Source organism: Myxocyprinus asiaticus, chromosome 29, assembly GCF_019703515.2.
Source record: "Myxocyprinus asiaticus isolate MX2 ecotype Aquarium Trade chromosome 29, UBuf_Myxa_2, whole genome shotgun sequence".
Classification (NCBI taxonomy): Eukaryota; Metazoa; Chordata; class Actinopteri; order Cypriniformes; family Catostomidae; genus Myxocyprinus; species Myxocyprinus asiaticus.
In genome coordinates this window covers 5,859,790-5,886,664 of record NC_059372.1, presented here as the reverse complement: position 1 = coordinate 5,886,664, position 26,875 = coordinate 5,859,790, and the positions used below count along the sequence as shown (strand labels likewise).

Genomic DNA, 26,875 nt, shown 5'->3' with positions numbered 1-26,875 from the left:
AAATTTCACAACTGGACTTGTTGCACAGATGGCATCCTATCACACTACCATGCTGGAATTCACTGAGCTCCTGAGAGCGGCCCATTCTTTCACAAGTGTTTGTAGAAGCAGTCTGCATGCCTAGGTGCTTCGTTTTATACACCTGTGGCCATGGAAGTGATTGGAACACTTGAATTCAATTATTTGGATGGGTGAGCGAATACTTTTGGCAATATAGTGTATTCCAGGACAACAAGGCCAAGATTCATCGGGCTCAAACTGAGAAAGAGTGGTTCAGAGAGCATGAGGAATCATTTTCACACATGAATTGGCCACCACAGAGTCCTGACCTTAACCCCACTGAAAGTCTTTGGGATGTGCTGGAAAAGACTTTACGGAGTGGTTCGACACTCTCGTCATCAATACAAGATCTCAGCCAAAAATGAATGTACGGGAAAATAAATGTTGTGACGTTGCATAAGGTTGTCGAAACAATGCCACAACGAATGTGCACTGTAATCAATAAAAGCATTAATTGAAATCATGCTACAAAAATGGCTCATTCTCTACTTCCATGACAACCCTATGTCACTAGGGGTACATTATTTCATGACCGCCTCAAAACAAGACTTAAAATCTTATGCCAGTTTGCTCGTCAAGTAAATAAATCACGTTTTAAGAATGTTTAGTTCCCTATCTGTCACTCACTCGATGTTGTGTAGATGTAGTGACACTAGGGGTCACCCTTGGGAGCCCCAAACACCTCTGATCTTTGAGAAAAGGCCAATGGGAATTGGCAAGTGGAATTTGCATGCCACTCCCCCGGACATACGGGTATAAAAGGAGCTGGCTCCCAACCACTCATTCAGATTTTCTCTTCGGAGCCGAGCGGCTGTGTTCAGCGAGCTGAATCCTCTGCCGTTCCATTCACCTCAAAAAGCTGTTGGATTTATGGCGCATTACAGCGGCTTCTCCCCCTCTTGCACCAGTGGAGTGCAGAGAATGCCCCTGGGCGCTTCAGCAGCTAAAAGAGAATATTCTTTCTACTGAAAGAGTATATTTTCCCTTCTAAAAGAGTGGCATTAACAGAGAGCGTCTTTTTAAAGATGCCTTTCTGTTTGTGTCTTTTTCCTGGTTGCGGTCATTACCTCTCTGCTTCCAATGGCCACGATCGCGGTCTTATGTGCTTGGGTGCTGCCCATGTTGAGACAGCGTTCGTGGACGGGTCACGTTCTCACTACGAGAGCGTGACCATGGCAACGTTGTGGTTTTTCCTTCCTTAGAGGAAAAAGCCACCCCAGCGGCTCGCCACCTCGGTCCTTCTACCTACGGGTTTGAGGCCGTGTCAGTTAGCACTGGGGGCGATTTTGGGACCCCAATGGGAGACAATCCACCAGGTAACTCCCCACGGACCTCCCATTCCCCAGTACGCTCCTTTGCCCCGCTGGGATGAGACTGCCAGCTCATCTCAGGGCGAGTTTGCGATCTCGTTTCAGCACTCACAAAGTGGATGAGCTCTCGATTGCAGCATCGGAGAGTGGGCTGACACTGAGGACTCTTCTGGGCTCCCACCTTCGGGTGCGGTCACCCAGTCGCAGGCCATTGATCCAGGGCAAGCACCTGTTGGTCCGGACGGTCAACACGGGGATGGTAGTGTACATCAACCGCCAAGGCGGCGTGCGCTCTCGTCAAATGTCGCAACTCGCCCGCCGTCTCCTCTTCTGGAGTCAGCAGCGGCTCAAGACATTGCGAGCCACTCACATCCTGGGCAACCTCAACACACACGTTGTCACGGCAGGTCACGCTCAGGGGAGAGTGGAGACTCCACCCCCAGGTGGTCCAGCTGATTTGGAGTCAATTCATTCAAGCGCAGGTAGACCTGTTCGCTTCCCAGGAATCCTCCCACTTCCCGCTCTGGTATTCTCTGACCGAGACTCCCCTCGGCACAGATGCGCTGGCACACAGCTGGAGCCTGGGGCTGTGCAAGTATGCGTTCCCCCCAGTGAGTCTACTTGCACTGACGTTGTGCAAGGTCAGGGAGGACAAGGAGTAGGTCATCCTAGCAGCACCCTTCTGGCCCACCCAGACTTGGTTCTTGGACCTCATGTCCCTCCCTGGCAAATTCCCCTGAGGAAGAACCTTCTTTCTCAGGGATGGGGCACCATCTGGCACCCGCAAACTGGCAGACCTCTGGAACCTCCATGTCTGGCCCTTAAAGGGACATGGAATACCTAAGTGCCTACCACCTGCAGTGGTAGACACAATCACTCAGGCCAGGGCTCCCTCTACGAGATGCCTGTATGCCTTGAAGTGGCATCTGGTCGCTAAGTGGTGTTTTTCCCGACGCGAAGGCCCCCAAAGATGCGCAGTTGGATCAGTGCTTCCTTCCTGCAGGAGAGGCTGGAGGATTGGCTGTCCCCCTCCACCTTGAAGGTGTATGTTGCCGCTATATTGGCACATCATGACACAGTAGACGGTAAGTATTTGGGGAAGCACAACTTGATCATCAGGTTCCAGAGAGGTGCTAGGAGGTTGAATCCCCTCAGATCGCAGGAGTGTTGGGGAGGTTACATGATGGCCTGGTGCACTGGCTACGAGGCACACAGCGGTCTGCCTGTCTCGCACCGCCAGTCCACGTAACACAGTTCAGCTTATTGTGGCGTTTTGTATAGGGACCCCTAGTGTCACTACATCGGCACAACTTCGAGTGTGTGACAGATAGGGAACGTCCTGGTTACTTTCGTAACCTCCGTTCCCTAATGGAGGGAACGAGATGTTGTGTCCCTCTTGCCACAACACTGAACTACCCGCTGAAATGGTCGGGACCTTGTCTCGGCTCCTCAGCACAAAACCTAAATGAGTGGTTGCGAGCCAGCTCCTTTTATACCCGTATGTCCGGGGGAGTGGCATGCAAATTCCGCTTGCCAATTCCCATTGGCATTTTCTCAAAGATCAGAGGTGTTTGGGGCTCCCAAGGACGACCCCTAGTGTCACTACATTGACACAACGTCTCGTTCCCTCCATCAGGAACGGAGGTTACGAAAGTAACCAGGACGATATTTTCACTGGAAAACAAGACAAAAATAAATTTTTGTGGTAATCAATATTATGCTGCAAATGCTGTTGATTGAGTTTAAATTGTATTGAACCCAGAGCATTCCTGAAAACACCCATTACTGTTCCGCAGTCAGTTTTATCTCTGCCCCTTTAAGAGCCTCTCATGGACACAAAACTATCCTGGTGTCAAAGCAGCAAACACATAGAGATAGTGAAGAGGTATATTTTCAGTTGTTTCCCTCCGAAAACCTGTTCTACCCCAAACTACTTTGTTTAAGTGGTCACTGGCTTGAATTTCTACATTTCAAAGAAGGAATAATGGCGAATTTGTGGTTGTGTTCGAGACATTTCAGGCCTGAATTTTTCCAAAGTGACTTATGTTACTGATGTATTTTGGGTAGTACAGCACAAGTAAGTGTTTTTTATTCTAAACATTTAGTGTATTGTGATTTAAAACATTTATAAATTGTGATGTTTTATTCACTAGTTTCTCATTCATCGACTTGCACAGACAGTGACACCTGTTGTGCCGAAATTTGACCCTGCCAGATTCTGACTCCTCACTACCTGAATGGCCTTTATCCCTAAAGCCCAGCTATATACACACCCCTAACCCTAACCGTCATTGGTCACGACCACTAAAGCCCATATAAGGATATAGGGAGCCAAATTCGGCACGACACCAGTAACCGGCTCTGGCATGAACAATATTGTGAACAGGGGTGTGTGTGCGTGCACGTGTCTGCGTATGTGTATGCCTATTGACAATTTTTAAAAAGGATGAGCCGTTCAACATGTTTCATATTTAACAGAGCTGCTCTTATGTGTAATCCTATAACAATCTTTTTGAATTTGATCAATGTCAGTTCATCAAAATTATGTTTTTTGTGTTCAGAAGTTCATCATGAAAAAGCAAGTGTATGTGATTCAAGCTAGAGAACAGCAGATGCTGCAGATACCAGTGAAGATGTGTACAGTGAAGCTGCTAGACTGCAGGAACCTGATGAAGATGAGAAGAGAAACCACAGCAGAGGAACAACAGAGTGATGAAGACGATGATGAAACCACAGAAGAGGAACAACAGAGAGATGAAGATGATGATGAAACCACAGCAGAGGAACAACAGAGTATGTATCTTCCTTTAAAGTTTTATGTTTTCATGACAATTGACGGTTATGTTAGAATCTGTTAAAAGAAATATGTTTTTGTCACTCAAAAGCACACTAAGAAGTTCCCAGCTGATCTTGTTATAGTTTTAGAAGTGCTTGGTTGTCTTTGAAAAAAAGGTACTTTAAAAAAAATGTATGGTATATTTAGATTTTCCCAAAGTCATGAAAGATCTGCAATTCAGAAAATGAAAATTGTCATCATGTACTACTTACCCTCATGTTGTTCCAAACATGACCATGGTTCTAGGGCTGGGCAATATGCAAGAACTATTTAAAGGATATTTTTATATAAAAATATTGTGATATCCGAGTACATAGTCAAACTCACTGCCCCATTACTGAGGAACTGGAGATTATTTTTGTATGCACTTTACCTCTACCAGAGAGACTTGGAGGCTATAAGGAGAGGAGCTTACCCCTTACAGCAAGATGGGACCTAAACTGGTGGTGGGGGGTGAAAACAACAACGGTTTATTGAAGCGATGAAGGACAGCTGTGCAGAGCTCATGAAGTATAGGCTGGATAATGATTGGATGAGATGCCTAAACTATGCCTAAATAGACGTTTTTATTCTAGCCCTTACTGTTTCCAAATTTATTAGCAAAAATGGAAATCAGTTCATTATAGTGGAACCTTGTGGCCGATTCTCACAAAATTTGGTATACAGCCTAATTTTAGATACCTGTAAGTGGATGCCAAATTTCTTAACGATCGGCCATTCACAACACAAGTTATTAGCTACTGAAATTTGATTGGCTGCTGGTGGCCATTTTTGTTGATTTATCAAATCATTATTTAAAGAAAATATTAGCATTTGACCCAAAGAAGTCGTATATTTATTTTGAACTTTCTTTATCAATATGCTGCAGATTTATGACAGTTTTTTAGTTGTATGGCCCCTATGGGCAGAATTGTACAAAACTTTGCATGCATCCTCAAATTGTCCTGTTATCTATGTATGCTTGGTTTTGTTACGTTTGGACTTTGCATTAAGTAGATATTGGTAAATTAATCAAATTGTGTACCACCAAACAAATTAATTCGTTTTTGAAATGGAGGGTCTGAAGATGTTGTACACCAACTCTTGGGCACAGTAGCAGTTCTAGCTTGTATGGCACCCTGGGCGAAACCTGCTTCAACACTTCAAAGTTGTTGACGGGGGGGGGGTTTCTTGCCACCCCCCGCAAGATGCTGCCCTGGGCAACTGCCCATGTCACCCATGCCTAAATCCGCCACTGCTTGGGCATATCGGACAAAGGGTATAGGAGTTTAAAAAAAAAAGAGACGTTTTTCAAAAAATTAAAGATTGCGGAAACATTTTATAGGCAGAAATCGGAGATATACATTTGGTTTGGCATGACTCAATCATGCCAATGTTGTTTTATTCTCAGATTCCATTGAAATAACTGTAAGCGATTTTTTTAATGGAAAGGTATGCAAAACATTTTCCTACTCCCTGATATTACTGAAATAAGTGTTGTAAGAAATCTCACCTGTCTCTGTGACAGCTCTAGACTCTGTAAACAGCAAACAAAAATGTGTCCACGGTCCGCGGAAAATGACACTTTCTGCCTGTCAATCATTTTGCACGTTTTCATATTATTGTAATTGCAGCAAATTATTGAGGCATAATGCATTTTTATGCCATGTTGTTCATAACAGTTGTCTGTTGAAGGCGCTAATTTGCAGCTGTTGTTTATAACAGCCATTTCTACTCTCAATAAATCTCATGTGTTATCTTTGGAGCTCGGGGTTTTGGAAAGAGGGGGCGTGGCTAATCCAAAGGCTAGTTGCTAAGTCAAAGCGTATTTGTTACAGTTCATGTCTGAGTCTAGATGCTATTCAGAGAACGTGTCGGCAGTAAAAATGGACACAACAGGCCTCTTTAATCCACAATGCTTTAAACATTGTAATGATTTGATTAGTATCTAAAAATGTAAGTGCATCGATATCTGATTACATCGTTCTGTCGTGCAGCCCTATGTGGTTCACATTCAATCTAAATGACTATAATTAGGGCTGTCACAATTATGAAATTTAGCTGACGATTAACTGTCAAACAATTAGCGTGATTATGAAGATTAATTGTCTTACAAAGGATCACACTTCTTAAGGTATATGTGCACTTCATACAATTTATAAAGTCTTCTATTCATATTTAACTTATAATAATATCATTTAATAAAATATGGATGTATGAGTTCCTTTAAGGATTTAAAAACTGAATGACATGAAATAATATATTAAATATCGAAATATTTTCAAGTACTTAAAATATAAAATATAACATTATTCTTGGTCCATTTTAGATTTACACTATTGTAGGGCCCTATAAAATCTGTTTTATTTTTTTCCAAATTCTGTTTCATTTTTTTGCCAAATTCCATGTTTTCAGTTTTATTTTCTCTGAATCCCGTGTTTTAAAGTTAAATAACATTTTATCATTAAAAAAACTGTCTAATCAAATTAATGAACAAAATTTTAATAAAATGAAAACAGAACAATTACTTTTTAACATGCCATTGCATTATTTTATACTGATCTATATATAATACTGTATGTCTATACTGATCTTCACAGCACAATCCAAAAACCAAAATTTTGTTTTTTATTTTTAATTATTATTTATTCCTGTCAACTACAGAATCCAATTTAAAATCATATTGTTTGTCTATAAAGGTCTGTATGGTTTGGTTCCTTATTATATTGTGGATCTCCTCTCTCACCATCACACCTCTAGACCTTTTCGGTCATCAAGTAATATGCAGCTGACTGTTCCCAGGTCACGCCTAAAACTGAAGGGTGATCGTGCCTTCTCAACTGCAGCCCCACATCTCTGGAATATTTTACCTCCCCATATAAGGTCTTCCCCAACTTTTGATGGTTTTAAATCTCTTCTTAAAACTCATTTGTTTTCTATAGCTTATGGAAATATGCAGGTTTAGAGGTACTCTTTTATTGTCATTGTGTCTTTCATGTTGTCCTTGTGTTTTGTTAGGAATTTTTTAATTATTGATTTTGTACAGCACTTTGGCCAACTGTTATTGTTTTTAAATATGCTATATAAATAAAAGTGACTGACTGACTGACTATTATTATTGTGTTCGGACACTGACCAACCAGCTAACTAACCATGCTCAACTCACCATGCGCCCCACTGAGAATGAACCACATTATAGCGACCACGAGGAGGTTACCCCATGTAACTCTACCCTCCCTAGCAACCGGGCCAATTTGGTTGCTTAAGAGACCTGGCTGGAGTCACTCAGCACACCCTGGAATTTGAGCTAGCGAACTAGCGAACTCCAGGGGTGGTAGCTAGCATCTTTTACCATTGAGCTACCCAGGCCCCCCTATATTTGCCAACTTTGATGGCTTTCCTAACACTCTTCTCATCTTATTTTGTGCATTGTTTTGTTCCTAACTCATTTAGTTAGGAAGATCGCTGCTAATCTGGTGGGATTCTCAATCAAGAAATAAACATAATATTATATGCACTGGCAAAAATCCAAATATAACTATCTGTGACACCAATGTTAATAATGATTCCACTGTTACAGTTTATAGTACTTAGCAAGATAAGCCACTTTAAAAACATTACATACAGTACATACAGTATTTAATTAGGTTACCTGTCGTCTTGGGCATAGTATCGTCTCTGGCAATCTTGATGAGTAATGTAATAATGTTGGATTGCATTTCTCTGTATTTTTAAATATGTCCTCAAAAAACTGGAGTTAAAACTGTAGGCTACACAAACACTGTGAGGCACCATGTTTGTTTATGCTTGAGGTAGTCATGTAAAACTACCACGTAGTCACGTAACCCGTTATGTCACCACTAGGCGTTCATGTCAGTGGAAAAGCACCTATTTTCCTTCATAAGCTTCAGATAATCTTCAGATTGCCCCGGCCGTGAACCAGCCAAGCACAGGCTTGGCACGAGAACCATCGGCATTTCAGTGGAAAAGGACTATGATTGTCTTTGACACTGCGTGTATATTCAAGATGGCGCTGAGTGTGGCTGCTGTGTTGCGAGCTCCGACCCAATATTGCAGTTTTTTGTATGTTTTGTCTACAATTCTTATGTTTTTTTTTTCTTGGATGTTGTCTGCCTTATTGTCTATGAGAGACAAACACTTTTGGACACTGGTTCTGCAATAGCACACCGAAAAATGGACTTTAAATACCTCAATGCCGACCCGCTGTTTTCAGACACACCAGTGGAGCCCTTTATCTGGGCAGCCCGGCCGCGGAAACGCAGCCGGAAAAGGGGAAGGAGAGCCGGCGTTCTCGTCAGACTAAGACGTCGTGCAAATCGACCCCCACTACACAGTATTCTACTGGCAAATATTCAGTCTATAGACAACAAGCTCTGCGAGCTAAGAGCACAGATCTCTTTCCAACGAGATACGAGGGACTGCTGCATTATCTGCCTTACAGAAACTTGGGGTTCTCCATGCACCGAGCGGACAGAGTGAAAGACCTCTCAGGTAAAAGCAGAGGAGGTGGTGTATGTTTTATGATCAACAAATCCTGGTGTGATCAGAGGAACGTACATTCTATCAAGTCTTTCTGCTCTCTTGATCTGGAATTTCTCATGCTTCTGTGTCAGCCATTCTGGCTACCGAGGGAATTCACAGCGGTCATTATCACAGCTGTGTACATCCCACCACAAGCCGACACAGACCAGGCACTCAAGGAACTGTATGAGAGTATAAGCAAGCAGGAAACCGTGCACCCTGAGGCCAGGCACTCAAGAAACTGTATGAAAGTATAAGCAAGCAGGAAACCACGCACCCTGAGGCCGTGTTCATTGTGACCGGGGACTTTAACAAAGCCAACTTCAAGTCAATAGCACTGAAATACTACCAACACATCAGTTTCAACACACGAGGGGACCAGGTTTTGGACCATTGCTACTCTCCCTTCCGGGATGGCTACAAATCCCTCCCTCGCTCACCATTTGGCAAATCAGACCACTCTTCCTTTCTGCTTCTGCCCGCTTACAGGAAGCACCCGCCCTCAGAACGATCCAGTGCTGGTCGGACCAATCAGATTCTATGCTACAAGACTGCTTTGATCACGCAGACTGAGAGATGTTCTGGTCCACCTCTGATGACGACATCGAGGTCTACGCTGATACTGTAACGTGTTTCATCAGGAAGTGCATAGATGATGTAGTACCAACCAAAACTATACGGATCTACCCTAACCAAAAACCGTGGATTAATAGTGATATTCGTGCGGCACTTAATGCGCGGACCTCCGCTTTTAATTCTGGGGATGCGGAGGAGCATAAACAAACCAGTTATCCACTCCGCAAAACTATCAGAGCAGCCAAAGGCCAGTACAGGGACAAGACTGAAGGACAGTTCAACACCACCGACTCTAGAAGCATGTGGCACGGAATTAATATCATCACGGACTTCAAAGGGAATAAAAACTCAGTGAACACCACTGCCTCTCTCTCGGATGAGCTAAATATTTTTATGCTCATTTCGAGGGAAATAACAATGCTCTCGTAGCAAGGGCTCTTGCGGCCGAAGCTACAGAGGTTAGTTCACTCTCCGTCTCTGTAGTGGATGTAACTTGATCCTTCCAACGGGTGAATATCCATAAAGCCGCGGGTCCAGACGGCATTCCGGGCCACATCATCAGAGCACATTGGAGTTCACACTGGAGAGAGCCCTTTCACGTGTCATCAGTGTGGGAAAGGTTTCACGTGTATAGAACATCTTAATGTACACACAAGATTCACACTGGAGAGAAGCCTTACTTATGTCATCAGTGTGGAAAATTTTTAGGAAATAAAGCAAGCCTTAACAAGCACACAACTTTTCACACTAGAGAGAGGTCTTACATGTGCCAACAGTGTGGAAAAGGTTTTAAATGTAAAGAACATCTTAATGCCCACACAAGAGTTCACACAGGAGAGAGGCCTGACGTGCAATCCAAATGGGAAAAGTTTTGCAGATGCAGACCATCTAAAAGATCATCTCAGCTCTCACTCTGAAGAAATGCCATTTGAATATGATAAGTGTGGTAAAACATTTGTTGTGGAGTCAGCCCTGAAAAAGTATCTGAAAACTCACAGAAATATGAAGCCTTACAAGTGTTCTTTTTGTGGAAAGAGTTTTGCAACCCTGTCGAATTTTAAAGATCGCCGGACAATACATACCTTTGTGGGGGCTCATTTGTGCTTTGAATGTGGGAAGACCCTTACTACAGCCAACCACTTAAAACGGCACCAAAGAATTCATACTGGAGAAAAACCTTACAAGTGCTCACACTGTTGAAAGTGTTTCACTCTGTCTCACAACCTGAAAACACACGAGAGAATCCATACTGGAGAGAAACCATTCTCGTAATATGTAATTAACCCAGAAGTTGAACGCAACACAAAGCAAAGAAGAAGAAGAAGAAGAGCAACAACAAAAAAGTCTGCATTTCAGAAGTGATAATCCCAATACCATATTCCCTTCGAAGACTTCCATCCACTGTGAGAGCTTTGGAGGGCCGAAAGATGTGGGATTAAAAAATAACGTTTATTCAGAACTCGCCTTTTAAGTCATTTTTATTAGAAATTCTGTTTGAAGTAATCTTACAGCATGGCTATCATGATTTTATCCCATCAAAGTGCCTTTGATTTCTCCCGTTTGGAACAGAGGGACACATGGCGAATGCTAGAAATGTTTATTTTTGGTGGGATCAGCAGTCTGTAAACTATTCACACATGTGACACATGGATGTGGCTCTGATCATTTATTCTTTTGTCTGTATTCTGCCCCTTATCTGTCTGCAATGAATAACACTCATATCACCCAACACCATCTTTGCAGTTGCATCAAATGTCTTTCTTTTATAAACAAGAATAAAACAACTTTTTCATGATCTTATGTGGACTATTTTCACAAATTCCATCATAAAAGATAATAATGTCTGTAATGCTGGAGAACAGCAGATGCTGCAGACACCAGTGAAGACTGAAGTGAAGCAGGAGGAGATAAAAGAAGAAAACACAAAGCCTCACCCTTTTTTTTCCAAACATAACGATGGTCATTATGTCCAAAAAGTTCAATTTTTGTTTCATCAGACTAGAGGACATTTCTCCTAAAAGTAAGATCTTTGTCCCCATGTGCACTTGCAAACTGAGGTCTGGCTTTTTTAATGGCAGTTTTGGAGCATTGTCTTCTTTCATGCTGAGCAGCATTATAGGTTATGTCGATATAGGACTTGTTTTACTGTGGATATAGATACTTGTCTACCTGTTTCCTCCAGCATCTTCACAAGGTCCTTTGCTGTTATTCTGGGATTGATTTGCACTTTTTGCACAAAACTACGTTTATCTCTAGGAGACAGAATGTTCCTTCCTGAGCGGTATGATGGCTGCGTAGTCCCATGGTGTCTATACTTGCATACTATTGTTTGTACAGATGTACCTTTGAGAAAAAAACCTTACAAGTGCTCACACTGTGGAAAGAGTTTCACTCACTCACAAAACCTGAAAACACACGAGAGAATCCATACTGGAGAAAAACAATACCACTGCTCTTCATGTGGGAAGAGTTTTAATCAATCGGGCTATCTACGGAAACATGTTAAAAAGAATTGCCCCATTAGTCACCGTAAGCTAAATTCATCTTCGGGTCCAACGATAACGAAGTAAATGGTTCAAAGATTAGATAAACCCAAAGATGGAATTTCTCCCAAAAGAGCAGTATAATTTAAGAGAATATCAAAGAACATTTAAGAAAGGTCTTTGTATTTTTGTAGTAATGCATGTCTGTTATGAGTGTACTAAATAATAAATTTAACAGAAACAAATGTATATTGTTTTTGTTAAATTTTGATGTCTTGGCTGTTGACTGAAAATACTTTCTTGTACTGAAATTGTTACAAACTACTTTAAAGCTTAAGCAACCAACACCTCTAAAGTTTCACTGTATCACACACAAAAGTTAATTCTAGTATTTCAGTCTTAGGGGCTGTACTTTTTTAAATTAACCAGTTCAATTTGTAGCCAGAAGTGTCATCCATTCAAACTGAGGTGGCACGTACCCCCGAGTGGATTTTGAATGGATTATTTGAACTATTATTTAAAAAATGTATTTGATATTTCCATAATTAAATAGAATGGTTACTGTATATAAAAAAATAATGTTTGTCTAAATTGCTGGGGCAGAAATTTTCATTCACATGTCTAAATTTGGTCCATTCAATCATTCCACGCATGTTCTGATATAGGCAGCATACCGCTGGCTAACAAGAGCTCACGTTCGCTGGTAATGTTGAGCTCCAAAGGGAAAGTGTATGTTACTTTAATAAAAGCGAATTAATTGCATAAACTTATTTGCAGTTGAAGTTTGCCATCTATGTCTGAACTTTGAAACAGTCAATCAGTTTTTTAACATAGTCTAATACACTCACTGAGCACTTTATCAGGAACACTATGGTCTTAATTAGGGATTAAGAATTTAACGATCCTGGTTATGATTCTGGTTAAAGTAATGATTCCAGTAATTCTTTTAGTACTTTTAAAAAAAGAATTATTTGGAAATGACAAATGCAATTCCTATTGTATTTACAACCCTATGCTACAAAGCAGATATAACAAATCAGAAATAAATGTAATACATTTCTTGTAAAAGGTGTGTTTGCAGACTTTTTAGAAACATAATACAATCCAATAATAGATTCTAACTATATTTTAAAGCTACACTATTAGGGATGTCATAAAAAATCATCCTGGTTACTTGTGTAACCTCCGTTCCCTGATGGAGGGAACGAGATGTTGTGTCAATGTAGTGACACTAGGGGTCACTCTTGGGAGCCCGAGACACCTCTGGTCTTTGATAAAAGGCCAATAAAAATTGGCGAGTGGTATTTGCATGCCACTCCCCCAGACATACGGGTATAAAAGGAGCTGGTATGCAACCACTCATTCAGGTTTTATGCTGAGGAGCCGATATAAGGTCCTGCCATTTCAGCGGGTAGTTCAGCATTAGAGGCAGGAGGGACACAACATCTCGTTCCCTCCATCAGGGAACGGAGGTTACACAAGTAACCAGGACGTTCCCTATCTGTCACTCACTCGATGTTGTGTCGATGTAGTGACACTAGGGGTCCCTATACGAAACGCCACAATTGGCTGAACTGTGTTACGTGAACTGGCAGTGTGTGGTGGGCAGACTACTGTAGCTCATAGCCAGCACACCAGGTCAACATGTAACCTCCCCCAGCATAGTTATGAGTGTTGAATGGCCCTTTTTGGGGACAAGTCAACTACCCAAGAAATAGAGACAGGCTTAACCCAATCGTGGCCTTTTTTCCCCTTCTCTTTTTTCCACTCCCTAAAAAAGAAGGGGGATTATCTGACTGGGCCGCCATGTCTAGTCGGGGGGTGTCCCTCCCAAGGGGAAGACACAGCAGAGACCCCACCTCGCCCAAAGAGAGGGGGGGATATTTAAGTGGAAGGATACATCACATGGTCTTTCCAACCATGTGGAGAGTCTTCAAGGTAGATCCTGCCCAATGGGGGAAGAGTTACTACAAACATGGAGACTGGGGCAGAAGGGCTCTGCCCAAGGAAGACGCAGTTTGCCAACAGGGAAACAAATTAGTGGAAGATATATATCGCATGAGGTTAGCCTTACAGGGAACCGCCACATGCGGAGCACCTACCACAGAACAGGACTCTTAGTTAGCACGTGTACTGGGCCGGCAGCGAATCTCTCCGAAAACTCGACTGCCACAGGGCTCGGAGGAAGTCAACCAGGGAACAAACTTGTGAACACTACTGGGAATTAATGGCGCATGTCTTCAGCTCAAAAAGATGTGGAAGGCGCTATGTGCAAGCGATACACCCAGCCGAATATCCCGGGCTTATCTGCTTGTGTTGCGTGCCACTACCTGGGACGAAACTAGTTCCACCCGGAGGTTGTAGAACCTGGCAAAGATGTTGGGTGTTGCCCAGCCCGCTGCTCTGCAAATTTCTGTTAGAGAGGCACCTCTGGCCAGGGCCCAGGGCCCAGGAAGCCGCTATACCCCTGGTAGAAAGGGCTCAATGAGCCAGTGAGCGATCCTCTGCTTGGAGACAGCGCTTCCTTTCCGCTGTGCACCAAAGCAGACAAAGAGCTGCTCAGAGATTCTAAAGCTTTGCGTGCGATCCAAATAGATGCGTAAAGCGTGCACCGGACACAGCAACGACAGGGCTGGGTCTGCCTCCTCCTGGGTCAGCGCTTGCAGGTTCACCGCCTGGTCCCTAAAAGGGGTGGTGGGAACCTTGGGCACATAGCCCGGTCGGGGTCTCAGAATCATGTGAGAGTAACCCGGACCGAACTCCAGGCACGTTTGGCTGACAGAGAACGCATGCAGGTCAGCTACCCTCTTGATGGAAGTGAGCGCAGTCAGGAGGGCAGCCTTCAAGGAGAGTGTCTTAAACCTCGGCTGACTGCAAAGGCTCAAAGGGGCTCTCTGTAGACCCTGCAGAACTACAGAGAGGTCCCATGAGGGAACGAGGTGTGGTCTGGAGGGATTCAGCCTCCTGGTGCCTCTTAGGAACCTGATGATCAGGTCATGCTTCCCTAAGGACTTACCGTCGACTGCGTCGTGGTGTGCTGCTATGGCAGCAACATACACCTTCAAGATGGAAGGGGACAGCCTCCCTTCCAACCTCTCCTGCAGGAAGGAAAGCACTGATCTGACTGCGCATCTCTGGGGGTCTTCGCGTTGGGAAGAACACCACTTAGCGAACAGACACCACTTAAAGGCATACAGGCGCCTCGTAGAGGGGGCCCTAGCCTGAGTGATCATGTCTACCACTGCTTAGGGCTTCCGCGTCCCATCCAGAGGCCAGACATGGAGATTCCAGAGATCTGGTTGCAGGTGCCAGAGGGTGCCCCGTCCCTGAGAAAGAAGGTCCTTCCTCAGGGGAATTTGCCAGGGGGGAGCTGTCGCGAGGAGCGTGAGGTCTGAGAACCATGTCTGGGTGGGCCAGTAGGGTGCTACCAGGACGACATGCTCCTCATCCTCCCTGACCTTGCACGGGGTCTGTGCAAGCAGGCTCACTGGGGGAAATGCATATTTGCGTAGGCCAGGGGGCCAGCTGTGTGCCAGCATGTCTATGCCGAGGGGAGCCTCGGTGAGGGCATACCAGAGCGGGCAGTGGGAGGATTCTTGGGAGGCGAACAGGTCCACCTGTGCCCGTCCGAATCGACTCCAAATCAGCTGGACCACCTGAGGGTGGAGTCTCCACTCTCCCCTGAGGGTAACCTGCCGTGACAGCATGTCCGCTGTAGTGTTAAGGTTGCCTGGGATGTGAGTGGCTCGCAGCGACTTGAAGTGCTGCTGACTCTAGAGGAGGAGACGGCGGGCGAGTTGTGACATACAGTGAGAGCGCAGACCACCTAGGCGGTTGACATATGCTACCGTTGCCATGTTGTCTGTCCGAATTAACACGTGCTTGCCCTGGATCAACGGCAGGAACCTCTGCAGGATTGCCAACAACTCGAGACATTTGATGTGCCAATGCAGTCGCGGACCCATTTAAATTAGAAGCCCAACTGGCTTGCTTTCCAAATCACTCAGTTGGCCTCTGTTTAACAGTCTGGCATAATAGCGTTGTGATATACCATGTACTGAAGCTGGTCATGATCACAATCGCACACAAACATACACACACAGGACGAGCTGAAGCCAGTTATGCTGCGTTCCATTCAACCAGGAAAGTTGGATTTTCCAGCTTCCTTTAAGGAACAGTGCAATGGATGCCACCTGAAGTCGTAATTCCAACTGGGAAACTTGTGCGAAATTTTCAACAAAAATTCACTTTTATTAAGTAATATCGATAAATGAGTCAAAGTTTCTACATTACATGATATTAAAGCGTGTTTAACAAATTGCAAAAACAGGTGTATAAAACGTTATATTATACTCTCGTCTCATAATCGTACACTTGTATCACAAATGCTAGCGTTGCAGCATTGTTTATCAGTTGGGTTGCTTGGAGACATCTCTAATGAGAGTCAAACACCTGCTAAGCTAACGGGAGCATTGCAGTTTTGTTTCCATACACGTCGTCTTCCGAGCATCTCGCAGTGGAATGTCTTTATGGTTGGAGATTGGAGATATCAAGTAGGAATATCCGAGTTGAATTGAACATAGCATCAACTTGCATACTTTTCCATTAAATTCGACCCAAATCATTATCAAAGGACAAAGATTATTTACTCTAGTTGCTGAGTGTTGGGGGTGTGTGCATACATTTGTGGAAAATAAATAATTGTGCCATGTCGTCCACCAGATGCGTCCGGTATGCGACCCCCTTTAACTTACCCTGCCACTCACAGTTGACCAAAGTTGTGTAGAGAAATATGTCTGAAGAGACAAAGACTATTGTGCAATGAGCAGCTCTATTTATATCTGAAAAAAATAAATCAATTTCAGTAAAGCCTGCAAAGCCTGCGTCGAACTGTGTCTTGTTTGAAAAAGAATCCACAGTAAAATGAAACAAACAAACAAACACTGTCTTACTGACGTGATCCGGGACTTCATTAAAAATAAACATCAGCCACTCTTTCCTCGTGTTAGGATTATTAGGAATCAAATGCAAAGAGTCTGTTTTTCCACAACCTGGCACTGCACAGCGTTTTGTAAACTTTGCAGGCCTCTCGAACCTTTTGTTGCTCCAATAATCCCTGTGTTTCTCCATGCCGTGCCGACTCTCATCACCGCTCTAACCGCAAACCTGTGGGCGGGCCAAAGAGGCGATGATGAAGTAGGCATTGACCTGTTTATGCAGAGGCAGACTTGTGCTGATGTATTCATCTCTATTACATAATAGAGACGAGGAAGTAGAAAACGAGTCGTTTAGGAAACCTTTTCCAGCTCCTGACAAACACAACACAATCACATCTGTACCGTTCATCATATCACATCATTTGAAAGCTTACAATCTTAACTTTAAGGATGAAATGAATGTTTAACCTGTAACCTGTCCTCTCTCTCCATCAGCTTTGTCTTCAGTGACATCACCTCTTTCTTCAGCTCTCTCATGATGAAAATATAAACACAAACAACACGAACAGCTCTATAAAACAAAATAAATGTTTCTGAGATTATATATAAATGTGTGCTTTTTATTTGGTGTAATTTTCCTTACAGCATTATCGGATATTAGCCTTTAACAAGTTTTATTCAACATATTATCGCCTTCACTGAAATAATTTACAATCAGTTGATGGATTTAAAGAATTCATACATCAGAAATTAAACATGATATTCTCAGATTTCTACTTATTTTTCCTGAAACTGAATATTTTAAAGAGTCCGTCACAAAACCACCACATACGGCGATAAGCGTATAAAAAGCTCACAAAACACATTAAACATGTACCGCACTGTGCGCTCAAACTGTGAGTTCTTTCAAGGTTTGCAAAACAACTAAAGGCGCTTTCCCGCCAACTACTGGACTGGAGTGTGGATGAGTTTAGGAAACCTTTTGGGTTTTATAGTATATATTATAACATCGCTTTTTACAATAAATAAAATATCATACACCCGATCTCCTATTAAATCATAGCAATCATCTTCTCTATATGCCGGTCGATTTGACACCTCATTAATAGGTGTACTTCAAACATCAAACATCAAACATTTTGTACAGAATAAGAATTGGTTTAGGGATTTTGGACAATCACTAAATGAAGGTCAGAGTAACAGTAATTGTGGCTCCTATGTTAAAACAAGCACCATTAATAAATCTTGACATGACTAGGAACGTTCTCTTTTGGTTCTGTTTTTAAAACTATAAAGTAACGTTCATAGAATGTTGCAAGGAGGTTTTATGTGTGACAACTTAAGAAAAAAGAACTTATACAGAATGTATACTTACACTGTATGTGTAATGTGTTCTTACAGCTATTGACTTGAACGCATAAATTAACAGATGTAAAAGTGTACAATTAATCATATAATCAGGGTTGAAAGGGTTACTTTTCAAATGTATTCCACTACAGATTACAGAATACATGCTGTAAAATGTAATTTGTATTTTTTTACTATAAACAAGTTAATAACAAGTGAAAAAAACATCTGCAAGAACAGTGAGACAAATTATACTTATATTAAAAATACATTTTCTGATAAAGTAAATTTATCTTGTTTAAACCATTTTTTTAATTATTTTTTTTATGGGAAAACAATAAAAAAATTCTCATCAAGAATAAGATTTTTCTAGTATATCTTTGCCCTAATATCAAAGGTCTTACTAGAGAAAAAATATATGTACGATCGAACATGGATTTTCTTGTTTAAAAAAAATGTAATCGTGGCTGGTAACATGTACATGTAAAAGGGCTAGAAATAGCATTTTAGCTTAGCATAAAGCTAAATGTTTACATTACAATTTACACAAGGTTAACTATTTCAGCTGCCCCAAACTTACTTCAAACAGAGTGCACGCAATGACATCTTTTTCGTCAATGACGTCACATACACCTTTTAAACAGTATAAAAGTGACCTGCTGTCTGCTCGTATGAATGTTACACACTATAAGAAAATGTTACACCGCTGTTCCAACGTTTCTCGGATTGCATAATTTATACAAGCAAATATTTTCCAACTGAATAAACAAATATTAAATGAAACAAATGATTGACACTGTAGATTCAAAAGGACCAACTCATTAGAATCATTCTTTGGGGAATCAGACTATACCTGAAATGGCGTATGAACTGCAGAATGTATGAACACAGTCCAGTGAAAATGTTTCACCTTTTTGCTATTTAGTCTTGCATATGTAGAAAGAGCCTTTCATCGTGTTGTTAAAGTGTTGTTGTATCTGTTTCTATGTTCTGCTCTGTGGCTCCTGTAGATATTGTATTTCAGTTATTTTACTGCATAGGAGAGAGTTGATGACAATCATCAGCAGTGCAATAGTTCAAATACTTTCAATGGCTTTTATGCAGAGACTCACTGGAATATTTTACCCTCAAAGAATAAATTATTGCATTCTATTGTCACTATCAGTGCTTAAACAATTCAATAATCATCAGACGTCTCTTCCCCATAAGCAGTCCTACCCTACGTACAATGCCTCTTCTCAGTTAGAAAAGACAAGCTATTAGACTATGCCTACCAACCCCTCCAATGCCTATCCTTAAACGAATGCCCCAAAGGAGAACGATGTGAGAGGCAAGCCACGAGACTGCGACAGCTGCCCCTCCAATGCCTAGCTTGGTATGGTTTTGCTCCCCCACTTAATCCCTCTCCAGAAACACCCATATAAGGACAGAGTATGTCAGCAGAAATAATTTCTCCCTACCCTTTCCCTCTCCTACATACTACCTCACTACATATCATAAATGTTCCCTGTTCCTACTTTCTCACTTCTGCACACCTCACTTTTCATCCTTCCTTCTTAACCATAACCAGAAACTGATTTCTCGGCATCCTCTGCAATTTCCTTCAGAGACATCTTCAACGCTGATCCAAGGACACCAATTTCTTTCAATAAATGCTGTATTGATCTTCCCATAAATCCTCAACATCCGACCTCCACAGGGTAAGTTGCAGCCCTCCATCCATTTTATAGCTTCTTCCTCTCATAGGCTGCCTCCAGTCCCTCTTCCCATGGGAAAGTAAGCTCAATCATTATGATTTTTCTAGTTGATGCTGACCATAACACTACGTCTACCCTTAAGGAGGTAATGGTGACCTAAGAAGGAAATTTTAGCTGCTGGCTAAGGTTGACCACCATTGACCAATCACTTCCCGGCACCAGGATTGATCTTGCTAACCTCCATGCCTGCGGCACCTCCCTTTTTACAAACTCAATGAACTTCCTCTGAGGAGCATGATGGCCTTTGTTTGCCTTTACTCTACACACCTCTAGAATCTCTACCAGCATTCTCAGGGCTGATCATGCCACCACCTGTACCGTCCTTGTGCCAAGGCGGTCTTGCACCCAGCCAACATGTGCTTTTTCACTATTTGTGTTTCCAGTCATGTCAGCCTCCAGTAGTGCTCTAAATGAGGAGCATCAGTGTTCAATCTGTCTGGATGTGTTCACTGATCCAGTCAGCACTCCATGTGGACACAGCTTCTGCAAGACCTGCCTGAATGAATGCTGGAAAAACACTCAGGACTGCAGCTGTCCATTCTGTAAAGAAAAATTCAGCAAAAGACCTGATCTGAAGATTAATACAACACTCAGAGTGGTTGTGTGACTCTTTAAGGAAAAGTTTAATCTGGGTAAATCTAAAGTTCTCTGTGACTTCTGTGATGAAAGATAGCAGAAAGCCGCGAAGTCTTGCCTGACGTGTTAAAGCTCTGACTGTGAAACTCACCTGGAGCCTCATCAGAGAGTCCCACGTCTAAAGAAACTGGAGAATTATATATGTCAGAAACACAAGAGACCTCTGGAGTGGTTTTGCAGAGATGATCAGATATTTGTCTGTGATTTCTGCACTGAAGGAGACCACAAGACTCACAACACTGTTCCTATAGAGGACGAGAGTGGAGAGAAGAAGGCAAGAGTTACTAATATTCAATCAATACTTATTTTGAAGATGGAAAAGCTGTTGAGTGATGAAATGTGTCTGTGTTGTTCTCTGTCTATAGAATCAGCTGGTAAAGACACAGACAGACGTGCAGCAAATGATCCAGGACAGAATGAAGAAGATTCAAGATATCCAACACTCTGTAGAGATCAGAAAGGTGGGTGGAAGAAATTATTAAAATGAAAAATGTTATGTATCATAATGTTTCAGGATCTGCTTAATAAATTAAAATGTGTAATTAAGTACATTTTAAAATAGTGAAACTGTTACTTGATCTTATCAGAGATGCACAGAAGAAGAAAAATCATCCTTTGAAGAGATGTTCACTGCTCTGATCTGCTCCATTGAGAGATGTCAGACTGAAGTTGATGAGATGTTGGAGGAGAAGCAGAAAGCAGCAGAGAAACAGGCTGAAGATCTCATTATAGAGCTGGAGCAGGAGATCACTGAGCAAAAGAGGAGAAACTCTGAGCTGGAGCAGATCTCACATACTGAAGATCATCTTCATCTCCTACAGGTCAGTGTCCATCTCTCTCATCAGTGAGAATGATTAGAAAACACTCCTCATGCTGATGGATTTCTCCTCTCTCTTGCTGTAGATTTACTCGTCCCTGTACAGTCCTAAAAACACTAAGAACTGGACTGAGATCAGCATTAACACTCATGTGAGTGTGGACACTCTGAATAGAGCTCTGACACAACATAAGAACACTCTAGATGACAAACTCACTCAAAATGGTAAGTAAATATCAAATACAGTGTAGTTTTCTTTTCTTTTCTATAAACAACTGATCATGTTTTATTGTGATTTGTGTTGACAGTATTGAGGAGGATGCAGCAGTATGCAGGTACAGTGTGTGATCAACACTGTTCTCTCATACACACTTACAATACTTTACATTTATATTCTGACAGCTGACTTACTGCAATACAGTTTCATTATATTCTGTATTTAATATTACAAATATCAACATGTTTGTATTCTGAAGTGATTGATATTCTCTGATCTCTCTCAGTGGATGTGACTCTGGATCCTGATACAGCTTACCCAAATCTCATCCTGTCTGATGATGTAAAACAAGTGAGATATGGAGACATTAGACAAAAAAAAAATCCAGTTAAAGTAGAGAGATTTAATAAATGTCCCTGTATTCTGCGGAAGGAGAGATTTGACTCAGGTAGATTTTATTTTGAGGTGCAGGTGGAGGGAAAGTGGGATTTAGGAGTGGCCAGAGAATCCATTAACAGGAAGGGACAGATCACACCGACTCCAGTGAATGAATTCTGGACTGTGATTCTGAGGAATGATAATAAATATCATGCTGCTAATGATCCTCCAGTTTCTCTGTGTGTGTGAGAGTGAAGCCACAGAAGGTTGGTGTGTTTGTGGATAATGAAGATGGTCTGGTCTCCTTTTATGATATGGAGTCCAGCTCTCATATCTACTCTTTCACTGGTCAGTCTTTCACTCAAACTCTCTATCCATAGTTCCCTATCTGTCACTCACTCGACGTTGTGTCGATGAAGTGACACTCTTGGGAGCCCGAGACACCTCTGGTCTTTGATAAAAGGCCAATGAAAATTGGCTAGTGGTATTTGCATGCCACTCCCCCAGACATACGGGTATAAAAGGAGCTGGTATGCAACCACTCATTCAGATTTTCTCTTCGGAGCCGAACGGTCATGCTCACTGAGCTGAATTCCCACAACTGTTCATTCACCTCTGCTGGATCTGATGGCGCATTTCAGTGGCTTCTCCCTCCTCTGCACTGGTGCACTGCAGAGAATGCCCCTGGGCACTTCGGCAGAAATAAGAGTATATTTCTGTAAAAGAGTATATTTCTCTAAAAGAGTATATTTCTCTAAAAGAGTGGCACACACGGAATGTCTTTTTAAAGATGCGTCTTTTTAAAGATGCCTTTCCGATTGTGTGTTATTCCTGGTTGCGCTCGTTATCTCTCGTCTTCTGATGGTCACGATCACTGTCTTTCGTGTCTGGGCACTGCTCACGCGGAGACAGCGTTCGTGGATGGTCATGTACACATTGCGAGGACATGTCCATGGAAATGATGCGGTTGCAGCTTGCCTTCGTAAGAAAGCAAGCCACCCTAGAGCTCCCCGCCTCGGTCCTTTTACCCACGGGTATGAGGCCAGCGCGGCTAGCACTGGGGGTGATTTGGGGACCCCAATGGGACAGCCTCTGCCGGGTAACCCCCCGCGGACCTCCCATTCCCCAGCATGCTCATCTGCCCCAATCGGGATTCCGGATGAGTCCGCCGGCTCGTCTCATAGCGAGTTCGACCTCTTATTTGGAGCCCGCAAAACTGATAAGCTCTCAAGCGCAGCATCGGAGAGCGGGCTCGTCCAGTCGGACGTGGAAGCCTCAGCTGGGCTCCTCCCTTCGGGGACGATTGCCCAGTCACAGGCTGACGCGGAGATGACGACATGCTTTTCTGGGCAGCCGCGAGCATCGGCTAGAGTGGAACCCTCCGCTCTTCCCTGAACCCTCACGGCTCGATGATTGGTTCCTGGGCTCGCGGCGCCGCTCAAAGTCACGCCCCGCCCCCGTTCCTTTCTTCCCAGAAGTGCATGAAGAGCTGACAAGGTCATGGGAGGCACTTTTTTACTGACAGTCCCGATCTTTTCAGCTTCCCCGCCCTCACTACCCTCAATAGTGGGGCGGCCAAGGGCTATTCGGCAATCCCCCAGTGGATAAGGGCGCTCGCGGAGCGCCACCGCCTGGTGTGGGTGCCCAAAGCCCCCATCCAAGGCCTGTAGGTTTATGTCGTCTCTGACGGCCAAGGCCTACGGTGCCACTGGACAAGCCACCTCCGCCCTGCAAGCCATGGCTTTCCTGCAAGTCTGCCAAGGCACTAGGGATGATGAAACCCACTGCTCTGGAGCTGGTAAGCAGATCCGTCACCTGGACGGGACGCAGTGGTAGACACGATCACTCAGGCTGGGGCCCCCTCTACGAGGCACCTGTATGCTTTTAAGTGGCGTCTGTTCGCTAAGTGGTGTTCTTCCCGATGGGAAGACCCCCAGAGATGCGCAGTCTGATCAGTGCTTTCCTTCCTGCAGGAGAGGTTGGAAGGGAGGCTGTCCCCTTCCACCTTGAAGGTGTACGTTGCCGCCATAGCAGCACACCATGACGCAGTCGACGGTAAGTCCTTAGGGAAGCACGACATGATCATCAGGTTCCTAAGAAGTGCCAGGAGGCTGAATCCCCCCAGACCACGCCTCGTTCCCTCATGGGACCTCTCTGTAGTTCTTCAGGGTCTACAGAGAGACCCCTTTGAGCCTTTGCAGTCAGCCGAGCTTAAGGCACTCTCCTTGAAGACTGCCCTCCTGACTGCGCTCACTTCCATCAAGAGGGTAGGAGACCTGCAAGCATTCTCTGTCAGCGAAACGTGATCCTGAGACCCTGACCCCATGTGCCCAAGGTTCCCACGACCCCTTTTAGGGACCAGTACATGCCGGCCCAGTACATGTGCTAACTAAGAGCCCTGTTCTGGGGTAGGTGCTCCGCATGTGGCAGTTCCCTGTAAGGCTAACCCCATGCGATATATATCTTCCATTAATTCATTTCCCTGTTGGCAAACTACGTCTTTCTTGGGCAGAGCCCCTCTGCCCCAGTCTCCATGTTTGAAGTAACTCCTCCCCCATTGGGTAGAATCTACCTTGAAGACTCTCCACATGGTTGGAAAGACCATGTGATGTATTCTTCCACTTAAATATCCCCCCCCTCTTTGGGCGAGGTGTGGTCTCTGCGGTGTCTTCCCCTTGGGAGGGATACCCCCTGACTAGACCTGGCGGCCCAGTCGGATAATCCCCCTTCTTTTTTAGGGAGTGGAAAAAGAGAAGCAGAAAAGAGGCCACGACTGGGTTAAGCCTGTCTCTATCTCTTGAGTCGTCAACTTGTCCCCAAAGGGCCGTTCGACACTCATAACTATGTTGGGGGAGGTTATGTGTCGACCTGGTGCGCTGGCTATGAGGCACACAGTAGTCTGCCCACCACACACCGCCAGTTCCCGTAACACAGTTCAGCCAATTGTGGCGTTTCGTATAGGGACCCCTAGTGTCACTACATCGACACAACGTTGAGTGAGTGATAGATAGGGAACGTCATGGTTACTTGTGTAACCTCTGTTCCCTGATGGAGGGAACGAGGCGTTGTGTCCCTCCTGCCACAACGCTGAAATGGCCGGACCTTATATCGGCTCCTCAGCATAAAACCTGAATGAGTGGTTGCATACCAGCTCCTTTTATACCTGTATGTTTGAGGGAGTGGCATGCAAATACCACTCGCCAATTTTCATTGGCCTTTTATCAAAGACCAGAGGTGTCTCGGGCTCCCAAGAGTGACCCCGAGTGTCACTACATCACTCCATCAGGGAACGGAGGTTACACAAGTAACCATGACGTTTTCCCCAGGCCTTAATGATAAAGGTAAAAACTCAACTCCACTGATCATCACAACTATCAGTTACCCTGAATGAATTTACACCCCAAAGATGAAACAATACATGTAAACTAGATTTTTACATTTTAGGCAATTGCTAGGATGATCTCGAAGGTTCCTAGGCAGTTGCTAGGGTTTTAGTGGTGGTTGCTAGTGTTACCATTTTAACCTGTAGATATGGCTCGTATACTTCCTTTAGTGTAATACTACATGGTGTTTTGCACCTGTTTTATTGTCTGCCAGGCAAAAAATAATAATAATCTGATTGCCAGGTGAAAGTCTGATTGCTTAGAAAAGTTATATGACAACTCTTCTCAGCAAACCGCATGTTTGGAGGGAGGTATCATTCATATATATTTTTTTAAACATGTAATCTGTAATTGGCTGGGTGGTCGCTTAATCAGCCCAAAGTAACAAATCCCCAAAAATTCTGAAACATACTGTATACAACTCCAGATTTTGGAGCTTAGCTTGAAATAGGGGCAAAGTACCATAAAAAAGTGTGGGGGACCTAATCCCCTTTTTTTAAAGAGTGGGGGGACGTGTCCCTCATGTCCCCTGCAGCTGTTACCCACTTGGTGTTATATATATATATTTTCAAATCACTCACCCAATAGTATAAGCAATAGTAAAAATGTTTGCCTTAGCCTCTTAAACTCTGAAGCGTTATTGGGCTGCCGCCAGCAATTTTTCACACTCAAATGTAAAAGCTCATCATTCACACATACTTTGGACTAACTGCCAAAAATTGGTCAAATTTTTTTCAGAACACCCCCTCCCCCAAAATAAAAAAGACTCCAATTATTCATAAATAATATTGAATATGTTTACAATCTTATGATGAATAGAGTTTTTTTTTTAATCTAATTTGTTGTTGTTGTCCTAAATTTGTAAGCATGTAATTTTGATTCTGTTCACATTATCTCCTTCCAAATAGTCTTATTTTATTCCACTAGATGGCATGAAGTACTAGAAATGTTTTTCCTCTATCACCTTCCATTACAAAATGTGGATCTGAAATGTAGGTGGCGCTATAATGTATTTTAGCCCTCACAAATGTGTTCGTCCATAGACATTCAGTCTAATTTTCAGTTCACCCCCATTTTTCATTGAATATCTCGGCCTCTGAGTGGACTAGAAGCTCAATCTTGGTGTCATTAGAAAGCTGAGATCCTCCCCTTTGAGACATTTTATCATTAATATTCGATAACATATATTTCTGATGATTTTTTTAGCATGCTTTTCCTGCGGCACTGCATATTTTGATCTGGACATCTAAAACCTAAAATTGGATTATTCATACAAGCAAGCTCACAGACAAGTAAACAATGGCTAATTTTTTAGAGAATTTCCTAAGGTAAAAGCAGATATAAAGTTTTTAGCTATTTGGGACATACAGCAGCAGTTATCGGTGCATAAATGAGATGTTTGTATTTGATGTCTTATAAATATCATATTTCACTTTGTGATTCTTTTGAAAATCTTTTAAACTGGTATTAGTGCAACAAAATAAACTGTTCAGTCATGTTCCTGGAATGAGAGCTTTCATTTGATATATATGATTTGTCTCTTTAAGTGCTGTTTTAAAATTTTAACCACAAGGTGGTGCTTATTTGAGATGCGAATGTTTATGTGTTGTTAAAATC

At 43.1% G+C, this 26,875-nt stretch overlaps 1 pseudogene; it reads left to right on the top strand.

The window, feature by feature from the left end:
• Nucleotides 1-20,212: 20,212 nt before the first annotated feature.
• Nucleotides 20,213-25,266, top strand: LOC127420321 (E3 ubiquitin-protein ligase TRIM39-like; annotated as a pseudogene).
• Nucleotides 25,267-26,875: the final 1,609 nt, after the last annotated feature.